This window comes from Ammospiza caudacuta, chromosome 1 (genome assembly GCF_027887145.1).
Source record: "Ammospiza caudacuta isolate bAmmCau1 chromosome 1, bAmmCau1.pri, whole genome shotgun sequence".
NCBI lineage: Eukaryota > Metazoa > Chordata > Aves > Passeriformes > Passerellidae > Ammospiza > Ammospiza caudacuta.
This window is the reverse complement of record NC_080593.1, coordinates 2,711,083-2,724,976: the sequence shown is the minus strand read 5'-3', so window position 1 is coordinate 2,724,976 and position 13,894 is coordinate 2,711,083.

Below are 13,894 nucleotides of genomic sequence, written 5' to 3'. Positions count from 1 at the left end.
CACTGCCACAGCCCAGCAGCAGCAGGAGGGCAAAAAACCCCAAAAATGGGGGTTTGGGTGGGCTGGGGGACAGGGGTCAGAGGTGCTCCTCAAGGGTCCATCCCACAGCTGAATGGGATGTGGGCACTCAGGAATGGGGGGCTTGGACAGGAATTCTGTCCCAAAGGCATCAGATCAATTGTAGGTTTATTTATAAATAAATAAATAAATAAATAAATATCTCCCAGGCAGGAGCTGTTACAATGGCAAATCAACAGCAAGTTGATAATCCTAAGTGTGTCTCTGCCCCTTCACCTTGAATATGTGTGTGTATATATATATAGGTTATATGAAGTTATATGTACATATATAACCCGTATATAACCTATATGTATATATTTATTTCCCCACCTTTTTGCTTCATTAACACAAACTGCATGCAAAAATAACCCGAGCAGCCAATCCATCCCATCTCAGAGGCTCAACATCATCATTTCTATGTTTACAAGTCAAATTCCTAGTTTTTAAAAACAACCTCCTTGGGGTCCATGCCAATTCTTATTGGCAATCAGAGTGTTTTAAATTTAAAACTGATTTTTGCTAATGGTCGAAGAGCTACAACAGAGCCCAGCAGGCTCCCCCACAACCACTTCAGCTCTGTGCAAATATCAGGAGTGAACTGCAAGATATGCTTATTTTTGGCAGTAAACACAGCAGATAAGGTGCTGCATAGTCCAAGGCTCTGAAGACACAGTGACAGGCTGTGTTAAATCACTTTTCAGGGCACAAAACCACCACCAGGGCAGCTCCAGGGAGTTTTAGCTGGGATTTTTGAAAGCAGAGCTTGAAGAGAATCACAGAATTCCAGAATGGTTTGGGTTGGAAGGGAGCTTGAAGATCATGTTTTTTAATTCCCCAGGAACTGTCCAAGGCCAGGCTGGACAGGGCTTGGAGAAATTTGGGGTAGCTGGAGGTGTCCTTGCCCATGCAGGGTGGAAGGAGATGAGGTTCAAGGTCCCTCACAGCTGAAACTATTCTGTGATTCTGTCAAAATCAATAATTTGATTTCAGGATTGAAGAGAAAAAAAGATTTAAGGTACTACCTGAATGTCCTATGCATTGGCTGAGGGACTTCATCCAATGTTCAGCTCTGTGAAAAACTCATCCCTTCTTAAAAGACAGTGCCCACTGTGCTTGTTTTGCCCTCTCTTCTGAAGGTGGATTAAAGTTTTAGCTGTAGGACTTGCAGAGGCTTCCCAAAGACACAGGAATGTGCCCAGGGTGTGTCACCAACAGCTCTCAGCAGGATTCTCTCTGAATCAGCAGAATTTGGTTTCTGACCAGACCCTGCTCCACAACCTGGACATCAGCAGACTCAAGGTCTGTCCCCAGCTGATGCCTCAGGTTTGAGCTTTTATATTTTGAGATTCTGTGCTGCTTTAGTGTGTGGGTCTGAGCTGCACATCAGGGCATGGTGAGCTCTGTGCACAGAGCAGGGAGACAAAACAATTCCTGCTCCAGCTGGGCACCAAGGACAAATGACCCAAATCTCAGCCCCAGAGCACAAACCCCGTGGGCTGGAGAGAGAAAAACAAGCAGGGTGGGACTGCCTGGGCTAAAGCTGCAATGGGACAATGAACTGCAAGGTGCAAATGGAGCAGAACTGATCCCAGGGAGAGACCCCGGCAGCGCTCGTGCATTTTGGGGCCATTTTGGTTCATCTTGGGTGCAGCCCTGGCTGGGCTCTGGTGCTGCCCAAGGTGCATCCATGGAGGAGATCCTTTGAATAAATCCCTGCTTTATTCTTTAGCTCTGTCCAGCCCCTGTTCTAGGGCAGCCTGCACAAGGCATCACAAATGGTAATTTGGAATAGTCCAGTGTCCATTTGGAGCAAACCAAAGGAAATTTGCTGTTCCCCAACCCTCCATGACACCACCTTGCATTTCCCTGCCCTATGCACTTGCCAGAGGCACCAGGTAGATTGTTACGGGATTAAACAAGCAGTGCCTTTCCTTTAACATCATGGTGACTTGGAGGAGGATCTCAGAGACTTTATGATCTCCACCTTGGGGTTTTTTTAGTAAAGGACCACCTGTGTGTACCAGAATCGCAAAGTGACTCCACCAATGCCCTGTGCCAGGGCTTAGCGACTCTTTAATGCAAGAAATTTTCCCCAATATTCAAACTAAAGCTCCCCTGGCACAACTTGAGGTCCTTCCCTCTCCTCCTGTCCCATGGGAGCAGAGCCCGACTCCCCTGGCTGTCCCCTCCTGTCAGGTGTGGTGCAGAACCAGAAAATTCCCCCTAAACCTCCTTTTCTCCTCCTAATTCTCCTGATATGAGTTGGATTGTCTGAGCTACCCCTAAAAGTCACTAAAAATTGAAAAGAGAGAAACATGTCCAGTCCCAATGAGTTATTAACCTATTCAGGAACTACAACATGTCATGGGTTTAAAATAAAGGAGCCTCTTAAAATGATGAGCTAATAAAAGTTCCAGCTTATAGAGAGAACTGTGAAAGGCTTGAAAAACACCCTGAATTTGGATGAAGATAAATAAAATATCATCAGGCACAACTCTAGTCCCTTCCTCTTTGAAATAAAAACCGATAACTTTTCCATAAATGTTTTCTGCCCAACAACAAACATCAGGAAGATGTGTTCAAAACAGAAACTTGTGCAGTTTTAGAAAGAAAAATCTTCCCTTGCCCTTGAAAACTATAATTTGGAGTTCCAAACCCGCCCATCTGAACAGTTCAGTTGGAAATAAAAGGATGCCAAATGGAATTAACCAGAGTTTACAGGCACCAAAACAAGCTGTGTTTGGGTTTTCTCCAAAAAAAGAAATTTAAATTATTTGAATTATAATAACCAGCAAGGCCTGAGGCATTATATCTTATTTCAATACTGCTCTGAAGTATGAGATTTTTTGCATAAAAAGGCAGATTTTTGTAAAAAAGATTATATTATTCCTGCTTCTCTCTGTGGGAGAATTTTATTTTTCCCCATGTGAAGCTGCACAAGAATTTAAAAGCTGACACCATTTATTTCTCCGCAGTATGTTTACTCAGTTTTTACAGCTAAAACACCCTGACTCTTTGTCTCCCAATCTAGCATTGTCAGAAAAATAAAATTAAATAAAATCAACGCTAATAAAATCTTCACAAAGAAACAAGTAACAGAAAATAAGATTTTTTTTCCCACCACATCTAATTCTGATGGGAAGAGCACCTAATTCTGAATTAAACCTCACAAGAAATTCCCTAAGGCACTTCTATCATGAGGGAACACATTCCCTTAAAAAGTTTACTTATACCTGGCAATGTTAATTGACAGAGTCCTGGAGGACACACAAAATTAATATATAGAGGCAAATTAAGTATTATATTGATTTAAAAAAGAACAGAGGAACTGGTTTAATTTTTCTTCAATTCCTAACTGGATTATTTTTTCTTAAAATGCATTTTTTCAGAATTTCAGGACAAAAAAGAAATTAAATACACAAGGCTGAAGTGACACATCTTGCTAAGGCTTCCAAAAAGCTTATAAAAGCTCCTTTTTATTTTATGCTTTCCTGAGCTTCTCTGCTCTCAGCATTAAACCTTTTTCTATATTCCTAATAAAATACCTAAATTTAAAAATTTCTGCTGAATTTTTAAATTTAGGTATTTTAGCTAAATTTTACCTGATTTAACCCTGTGTATCCCAAACATTTTGTCAGGATGCCTGGAGATGTTTGAAGAGTGGACACATTTGAGCATCCCATTATGGATTTTTGCCCATTTCAAAACAACTGAGGAGTTGCTGATCCCAAATCCTCCTTTGCTTCCCAGTAATCCCCAAACTTTCCCAGAGCTGCACCTGAGCAGCATTTTTCTGGCATTATGAACTAGACTGAAAAAATAAAAATTAAAAAAAATTAAATGAAAGGTTAAAAAAATGTTTCCTGAATTTTGTGTTAGTGGAACCCTGAAGATGCGAAGCCTCAAGATCTGCCAAAATCAGATTTTCAGTAAAAATATGGCTCTGATGGCAAAATCTGTCTGGTTCTGTTGGGCCAATTCTTCCATTTTGGCATTAAACCTTCAATAACTATACGCTGAATAAAGCTCTGCACCACAATCCAAAACTGTGTACAGGTCTCTCACAGTACCAAGTTATTTCCTACAGGAAAAAGTTAATTTCATTCTGGTAGAAATGCACATTTTACAAGTTGTTTTGTACTGAGGGCAGTGCAATTGCCATAGAAAACCAGCACACTTGGTATAAAAATGGCTTTTTGCCCACAGAAGATATGGACTTCCCATCCCTAGAAGGGTTCAAGGCCAGGATAGATTGGGGTCTGAGCAACCTGAGAAATATTTCTATTAATAAGCCAAACAAATAAACAATCACAGCACAAAACAAACTAAAGCCCACAAACAAAAAAAGAACAGAAAAAAACTGCCCCAAATCAAACAAACACCAAAAAATTTAAAAACAAAACCAAAAACACCAACCAACCAACCCAAAACAAAAAAATCCAAACAGAGAATCCCAGAGTGGTTTTGGTTGGAAAGGACCCAAACAAGTTCTATTAAAAAAACCAAACAAATAAACAGCAACAGAACAAAAACCTACAAAAAAGAAAACAAAAAAACCCTGAAACAAGCAAACACCAAGAAAATAAAAAAAAAAATACTCAAAAAACCCCCAACCAATCAAATCAAATCAAAACACCAAACAAAAAACCCCAACAGAGAATTCCAGAGTGGTTTGGGTTGGAAAGGACCCAAACAACCTGAGAAATAGTTCTATTAAAAATCCCAAACAAATAAACAATCACAGCATAAAGAAAAAACTACAAACAAAAAAGAAAACAAAAACCAAATCAAACACTGAAATAAATTCAAAATACCCAAACAACCACCTCAAAACCAAAAACAATACCCCAAAAACCCAACCAACCAACCAACCCAAAACAAATCAAATAAAAAGCCCAAACAGAGACTCCCAGAGTGGTTTGGGTCAGAAATCACTCTAAAAACATCATTTTTTATCCTCCACAACCCCAGGTTGCTCCAAACCCCATCCAACCTGCCCCATATTAAAATATAAAAAACAGTCAAGAGCAGGACAACCAGGAGTATGGAGCTGATTTACCTTTTGAAATGTCTTTTACTCAAGGAACTTCATTCCTTTCAGAGAGTTACCTGCACAGAAGGTCCATTTTTAGGTGCTGAAGCAGCACCATGGGCTCTCCGTGGTCACACTCATCCATCCCTTCTTGGGTTCCAGCTAAGGAAGATGTGTCAGCATGGATAAAATGGGCTCAGTCCCTCATCCCAAACATTGCCCAGTGACTCAGCTCATCCCACTCTGCCTCTCCAGCTCCCCCTTCATCATCATCATCATGAGGAGCCCCCGAGGGAGCTGGGGGTGCTCAGCCTGGAGAAAAGGAGACTCAGGGCTGCCCCCATCACTCTGTGCAGCTCCTGAAAGGTGCCTGTGCTCAGCTGGGGCTGGGCTCTGTCTGCAGCAGCACTGACACAGCCAGAGCACACAGCCTCGAGCTGCACCAAGGGAAATACAGGTTGGTGTGCAAACCCAGGGCACTGGGAATATTTCTGTGTCTGCTCTGGGCTGCCCTGACCCCCAGGGCAGCACTGACTCTGACCCTCATCCATGGAGAAAGTTTCCCAGACTTCAAGACAGACTGGAATCCACAAAAGTGTGCAATAAATTATAGAGAGCAGTGTGGGTGTGTCACTGGGTGAGAAATTGAAGTTTTGGGGTTTTTAGTGTGTTGTGGATGGCAGCAAGATGGAGGGCACAGGGTGTCATCCTGGGTTTCTTCCTCATGCTGCTTCTTCCTCCTTCTCCATGGGTTTGGGTGGCATTTTGTAATTGGGCAGAAAAGTCCCCATGGCAGCTCTGTGGGATCAGTTATTGGGTTAAAAGGGAAAATAATCCAGGTGTCAGTTCTGAATTGGATAGTTTAGTCTGAAAAGCCCTTGGAACAAGAGATTGTTGGCCATTTTGTGCCTTCTAATGAAAAGCTGCTGAACTCCCAGCAGTGAGACTGTTTTACTGATAAGAAATAATAAAAACCTGAGTGTGAACATGAGCTGCTGTCTCAAGTGCCTTCAGTCCAGACCCAGAGAAACCCACAACTGGAACCACCACAGGTTGGATATCAGGGAAAAGTTTTTACAGAAAGAGTGATAAAGTTCTGGAATGGCTGCCCAGGGAGATGGTGCAGTCCCCATCCCTGGGTGTGTTTAACAAAGCCTGGATGTGGCACTGGGTGCCAGGGTTGAGTTGAGCTGTTGGGGCTGGGCTGGACTCGATGGCCTTGAAGGTCTCTTCCAACCTGGTCATTCTGGGAATCAGCAGAGAAACCATTTCCCTTTTTGCCAATACCCCACAACCAGTGGCAGTGACTGCTTTACCCAAAAATAAAGATTTCATGGCCACATTGTTATTGGGTGAGTTCTGCTTTCCAGGGAATTCCAAACTGAGTGCATATCCTATTTGTGACTCACCTTGGACAAGCCAACAGAGTTGTTTAAGCTCTAAATTCCTCCAGCACCCCTGAGGGGTCAATCCCAGTACAATCCAATCAATCCCAGCACAATCCCATCACCTGCAGTGCCTCTGTGAAAAGCTCAATATGTCACAGATGGGACATTGTCAGCAAAGGGGCTTTAAAGACTTGATACGCAAAGGAAAATTTGGATAAGAATTTGACAACCAGGTTGCTTTTACTAATAAAACTATCTTAAATATTTTTTGCATTAAAATGACCTTAATTTTTTTTTATATTAATAAAGCTCTCAAATGTTTTAATTGCATTAAAATGACCTTGAATTATTTTTTACATTTTTTGAACATTATATAAATATTTTGTTGTTTGAGTTGGTTTTTTTCATTACCCTCTGGAAGGCAAACAAAGATCCCTCAGGAAAGAGAGAAGGAGCCAGCACCAAGGTTTTTATTCAAGTGTGCTCTCCTCAAAGAGCCCCATTCATCCAATAATGGATATTTACATCATTATTTATACAACTATTGGCTGTAGTCAGTGTCACTCACAAATCTTGAGCGTGATTACCTCCCAACAGGATGCACATCCACACTTTAAAAATACAAAGTGCATGCACAATGGATTTATAATTCTAGAAAGGCAATTTCTTTCCACATCACAACAGAATTCAGCCCTTAAATGTTCCTCAGCTGGAGCATAAATCAATCATTTACAAGATGATTAAGCACCCAGGAAAGCTTTCACTCACACACATATACACCCCAGATTAGCTTTGCTTCACAATTGCTGCCAGAAGTTGTCCTTAAAATCAAACTTGGATGCTCTGCCTGAATTTTGGAGTGATTCTGATTAACGCAAAATGTAACTTTGCTTATGATAAATGATGCTTCTGCTGAACGGGGGGAAAAGAATTCTCTCAGCTCAGCAGTGGCCTCAGCAGAGCTGCACAAACAGGACAAGAACATCACAAACATCACTGCCAAGGGCTGAGAGGGGGACTTGGAACAGGGACCTGTTCTGGGAGAAAAGGTAATGGCTCCAGATGGGAAGGGAGCAGGTCTAGATGGGACACTGGGAAGGAATTCTTCACTCAAAGGGTGGGGATGCCCTGGCACAGGGTGCCCAGAGCAGCTGTGGCTGCCCCTGGATCCCTGGAATTGTCCCAGACCAGGCTGGATGGGCTTGAAGCAGCCTGGGATGGTGGAAGGTGTCCCTGCCATGGCAGGGGTGGCACTGGATGATTTTTAATGTCCCTTGCAACCCAAACCATTCTTGGATTCCATGATCTGTAAGAAGAGTGGAGTAACTTACTCTGTGAAGTTTTGTGAAGCCTGAACAAACTCCCAAGAGTGAATTCCAGACACACCTCCATCCTTGTTTCTTCCTGGTGATACCATTCATTTGAGCACCCTGATAAAAAACCTTGACGTGAGCCACACAGATTTTACTTCCCCCATTTGTAGCTGTGACTTCCTCCATTCAGTCCCTCTTAAAGAGCTGTTTGTTTTTCTGGATGTAGAATTTTAATGGAATTGCCTGCAGCCTTTGCTGAGCCAGGGATCTACCAGGATAACAAATCCATCTTTTCTATTAAAATCTCCTTCATAACAGGTCAGACATTGGTTGAAAATGGATTTATGGATTCCAGAATGAAGAAAGCAACATCCTACCAATTCAGCCAATCTTCTAAACCCACTCATTTCTGTTAAAACTTCTGATACATCTTCACCTATCTTATTTTTCAATTCTCAGTGATTGCAGTCCCTCCTGTTCTGATGGAAATCCCCAAGCTCCCAGGGTCACACTGGTACAATTATATTGATTAAACTCCAGCAGACCTTGAGTTCTTCCCTATGTGCTTCAAGAACTGAAGCCACCCTGAGACCCACACAGAACAACAGGAACTCTGTCACTGGGAAGCTCCCACACCTTGTGGGTGATTTCTCATGGGCAGCTCCTCACAGCACTGACTGCTCCTTCCTCACAGCACAGCCAACAAACCCCAACTCCCTTCTCAACCACTGACCCCTCTTTTATAGCACTCAAGCTCATTGGACACAGCTGTGGCCTGTTAAGGGCAGGGCTGGTCTCAATCTTTGGTGATTGGCACAGCTGCAGCTCCTCAGGGGCCAGATCACCTTCTGCACCATCTTTATTTTCTTTCTATCCCACAGAGTCATTCAGCAGGTTCTGCAGCACAGCAAGGAGAGATCAGGAACAGCTCCTGGGAGGGGGGATGTTGGATTAAGCCCTTTCCTGACCCACAGCTGGGGCAACTGAGAGGTGCCTTAAAAACCTTTATTCCATTTTCAGTCTCATGTGAAGGGTGGGACAATACAGATGTTATCATTTATCTTATTATAATTAGAAGCTAACTATTATTTAATTATAATACATGATAAGTGTTTCTTGGCCTATCAGCTTTAGCCACACCATGCTGAAAATGCCTTAAAGCCAATAATTTAAAATTACCCCTCGTGGGTCTCACTACAATGCCTCTTTCCTGTTCTATTTCTCCAAAGTATCCAGTCTTATTTGCAAGGTTATCTTTTGAAACTTGTTCCTGGTTCCATTTCTCTCTCAGCAATGTCTGTCCTATTCCATGACATTTCCAAGTCAGCATTTCTCATCTCAAAGTTTACATATGGATGCACACTGTGTGAGCCTTCTGTCAGGCTTGGAGAATTCCCTACAAATCCATTTCCCACAGGAGGAAGCTCTGAGTTTACAGGAGAGCTGAAGAACTGGGAATGCACCAGAGCCTGAGATTCAAAGCTCACCAGAGCATCTTCTAATTATTGATGAGATTATTGATTATCCCAGGCCAGGCTGGACAGGGCTTGGATCAGCCTGGGACAGTGGGAGGAGTCCCTGCCATAGCAGGGGTGGAACAAGATCAGCTTTAAGGTTCCTCCCAACCCAAACCAGTCTGGGATTTAACTCTGAAAATCCACCTACATCTCCCAAACAAACATTTTTCATCAAAGTTAAAGATCTGAGTTACCATAAATTCTTTCTGTAAGTCAGAATGCTCCCACAGCTCCTTCAGTCATGACCTACCCAAGGCACAAAGATCTGGGAATTCTCTACCACAAGCAGCAGCAGAAATTGTTTTATATTTCTAATTTATCTAAATTCTCTGCTTTTGCAACCCAACACTCTTAAATATTTACCTAAGCAACCTGATTCATCAGCTCCAAATCAAAGATCTCCTCAGTAAGGAGAGCTGGCACTGTGGAAAACCAGATTTTATTTTTTATATGGCACTATTATTCAAATCAGAGCAGCACTACTGAATTTCACAGCTTCACAAAGCCCAGCCTATCACACAAACGTGGATTTAAAACACTTTTGATTAATATTATTTAAAAACCAGCATAAAATCCTGAGATTGATTTGGGAAGAACACATTTCCCTGTGCCTGCTTTCCAAAATATCTCACACAGCACAAGCTGCCAGCACAGCCCCACTAAAATAGCTGCATTTATTCCATCACAGGTGCTTTGGAACAAGTATCAAAGCAACCAAGCTGCAGTCAAATAAAAGCAGAGATGCCCCCCAGGGAAGGGATGTTTCTCTCATGATCTGCTCTGGAAATCCCCTTCTCTCTGCAAAAGGAGGGTAAAGAGGAGGCTGCTTGGCAGGGGCTCCAAAATTAATTTATAAAACACATGTCCAATCAGCAGCAACAACAGGAACCTGCTCAGAAGGGATCATTTGGGATATTTGATGTGTACAGCTCAGCTGAAGATGGAATCACCTCAAAATTAGATTATCCAAAGCACCATTTTATAACTTTTATAACAAGTTTTATAACTTCTCCACCAATGAAAAAAAAAACTGATCATAGCAATTATTTTTCTGCCTGTCACCAGAAAAGAAAAAACACTTTTCAATTTTAAAATTCCTTGCTCTAAATTACTCTAAACTTTAAAGTTTCTTGCTCTAAAACAAGGAACTTTTCCCAGTCAAGGTGTAGAACATTACACTTAACTTCTACAGCACAAACCAGCCAAATTCTGTTGTTGACTTTTGCTTCAGATCTCTGCCAAAAAAAATGAATCTCGGACATTTGTGAATTTATTTTGAGAAAAATGCTAAATTCATCCCAATTCCCCCATAATATCCCTTGAAGTCCTCACTAAACTCTTCCCTTTATTCTCAACTACCTGATGCAAATCAATTTTCTGTGTGATCCAAGAGATCCCTCAGCTCCAAGTTCAACAACTGCCCAAACTTCCCCAGAATTAAGGCAATTAATTCTTCCAGAATTAAGGCAATAAAACCAGTCACAAAAAACACACAGGATTTTAATTTCTGTCATGAACACAGAACAGGTCAATTCAAGGCAGAATTACCAAACTGAAATTCAGCAAGTGAGGAACAGTGTGAGTGGATCTAAACAAGCTGTCACCATTTATTAGGGACATCCACACAGCACAGGTGATTATTTAAATAAAAAGGAATCAAACCACATACATAGAAAATACCAGAAAATCACACTGGCCATGACTTATGACAATTCTCCTGTTTCTGAAGACTCTCATACATGTGAACAAAATCCCATCAGTTCAGCACAGGTGGACATAACAAGGCATCCTGGTGATCCACAATAAAAAAAAAAATAAATAAAAAAAAAGGAAAAGCAGATGGAATTCCCAAGTTAAGGTGCACAACACCCTGTGGCATCAGAGCACATCTGTGAAGGGGAATTTTAAGGATGTTACATAAGAGGTAGAAGTAAGATTTCTGCAGCGTTCAAACATCCACAGTTGTTTTACAGAAACACTTAAATAAGCCTAAATTGATTAATGATTAAAATCTTGCATAATCAACAAGTTTAAGCTAAGTTATAATTTCACACATTTCTGTTGGGCCCAACCAAAATCTCCTTCAGTAATATTTCACTAGCAGTGTAAAATGGGATATTTTAAGGAAATCAGTTTGACCAACACACAGGCAAATGATACACTTCAGACACCAAACAGTAATATTAAAATATAGACACTATTAATCTTTGTAGATCTGTCATAAAAAATAAAAGGAAACTTATTTTTCCCATCTATATATTGGAAACATAATTCTGTGAAAAAAACTATGCTCATTAAGTAACTATTGTGCATAAACAAGTTGTGTTTTATTCACACAACTTTATTTACTGTTTTTATTCAGCAAAAAACAAAGCAATCTTTGTCCGGCAATGATTTTTTCTCTGATTTATTCTCTCTCTAACCAGTGCTTTTTTTTAATACACTATATGCAATATTTTCCTTTTTAAAGCTCATTTGGCAATATAAGTTTGGATTTATAACTCTAGTTCCTCAATTTGTTTAGAAGTTCCTCCTAACCCAATATATTTTCAATTTCTAACAGCACAGACATTTACATTAAACACATAATTTTGCACCTTTGATTACAGTATTGCTAATGAAGAAAAATAAGGACCTTCCATTCTATAGCACTGATAAATTTGCTTGGCAAAGTTATTATTTTATTTTAGAAAATTACAAAGCAGTTCTCTACCAAAAAATTAATTTATTAAAAAATCAGACATCTCAGGTGCTAAAAACAAAAAAAAAAAAAACCAAAAAACCAAAAAGTGCTGGTGACTGGCATGGATAAACTGCACAGGGAATAATAAATCAAGGTCTCAGCATGGTTAAGGCTCCATTTCCCTCAAAGCAAAACAGGAGAAAACGTGGTGCAAAAATTCCCAGAAAACCCCAAGTTCCTGCAGCAGGTACATTCCTCAGCTTTAAGAGAAATCAAAATTATCCAGGCTCATTCCAAGAATCCCTCTAAAAGTGGCTGGGAGCTCATCCCTCCAGATTTTATTGATAAAAGTTCAAGGTGAGCCACTGAGCTTGTGTTTAATGAGCTCCTGCACTCAAGGCAAAGCAAGAAACCCAAATCAAGGCAGAAATCTCTTAAAAGCTGTGCCTTCAATGCAAGCAGGGCCACACTCAGCTCCTCAGCAGCCCAATAATTCAGAAATAATAATTTAAATATATATTCCACAGCCAACTGCTCTCATATTGACTGATGGGAAGTGCTCCCTGCTCCTGTTCAATCTACAAACACCAAATAATCAATAATTCAAAGTTTTTCCACTTTAACAACCCCATTAGGAAAAATAAATGAATAAATCTGTAACAGACTGTGGCCATAAGGAATTTAACATTTAGTTTTGCAGCTAAGAGCACTCTACCACAGAAATAAAGATATAAAGAACAAAATCCCCAAACCCCACTGCTTTGGGCTGTGCCACCTCGCAGCATTTGTGAAAATTGCAGCTCTCAAACAAAGAATGGGCCAAAAAAAAGAGAAAAATTCCAATACCCAGCTTTGCTTCCAGAGCAGGTAAAAATAGAATTTAAAAAAAAATTAATAAACATATAGGCTTAAGGTCTGTTTGTTGCATAACTTTTACAGTATTTCAACAAAACCAAAATCCAAATTCCTGCAGAATCAGAGCTAAGACTTAATGGTGACGTAGTGAATATCCCACAAAGCCAAGGTGGATTCTGCCCCTGGGGGAAGAACAGACATGAACCACAACCAAACCCATCTTATGCTCACTTCTCCTTGCTCTTTCTCATCTCCCAAATCTAGAAAATAAATGGAGAAACTGCACAGGGAATAATAAATGAATGAAATCCTGCCAGGAGAGGAGCTGATGCTGATCCCAGAGGGACAACTCCATGCCCAAACCCTGTCCTGGTCCCTCAATTTAATAAAAACACACCTGGCAGGAAGGTTGGCCATCAGGGCAGGGCAGGAAGAAACCAACTCTGCCCAAAATCTGCACCCTGACAGAATCCAGAAGGGAAAAGAATCTTAATTCAAGCCAAGATCCCTGGTCCCTCAAGCCCTCCTGACCATGGCAGGCAAAAGAGAATTCTCCACTGGAATTTGGGCTCCTTCCTTCTGGAAGCTCCCTTTCCCTTCTTTTTATCCCCCAAAAATGGGGTGCAGATCAAAGACAATGCCAGGAAGCTGGGGTCTGGAAAAGTGGAAAAACCTGGTACAGTAATATTAAAATATAGACACTATTCATCTTTGTATATCTGTCATAAAAACTAAACAGATTTTTATCTCCACTGCTCTGCAAACAGAAATTCCTCACCAAACCTCTCATTCAGCAAATCCCCACCTTAAAACATTGATTTCCTTCAAAAGAAATAACCAGGAATAACCATAATCAAAACATTCATTTCCTTCAAAAGAAATAAACAGGAATAACCAAGAGACCATGAACTAGAAAATAAACAGGAACTAGAAACAAACAGGAATAAAGGGACCATGAACTAGAGCAGCAGTTCTGCCTAAGGCAAACAATTCCCAAATTTCACATATCCGGGTACAGACAAAAATATTGGTGGTAAATTCCAGCA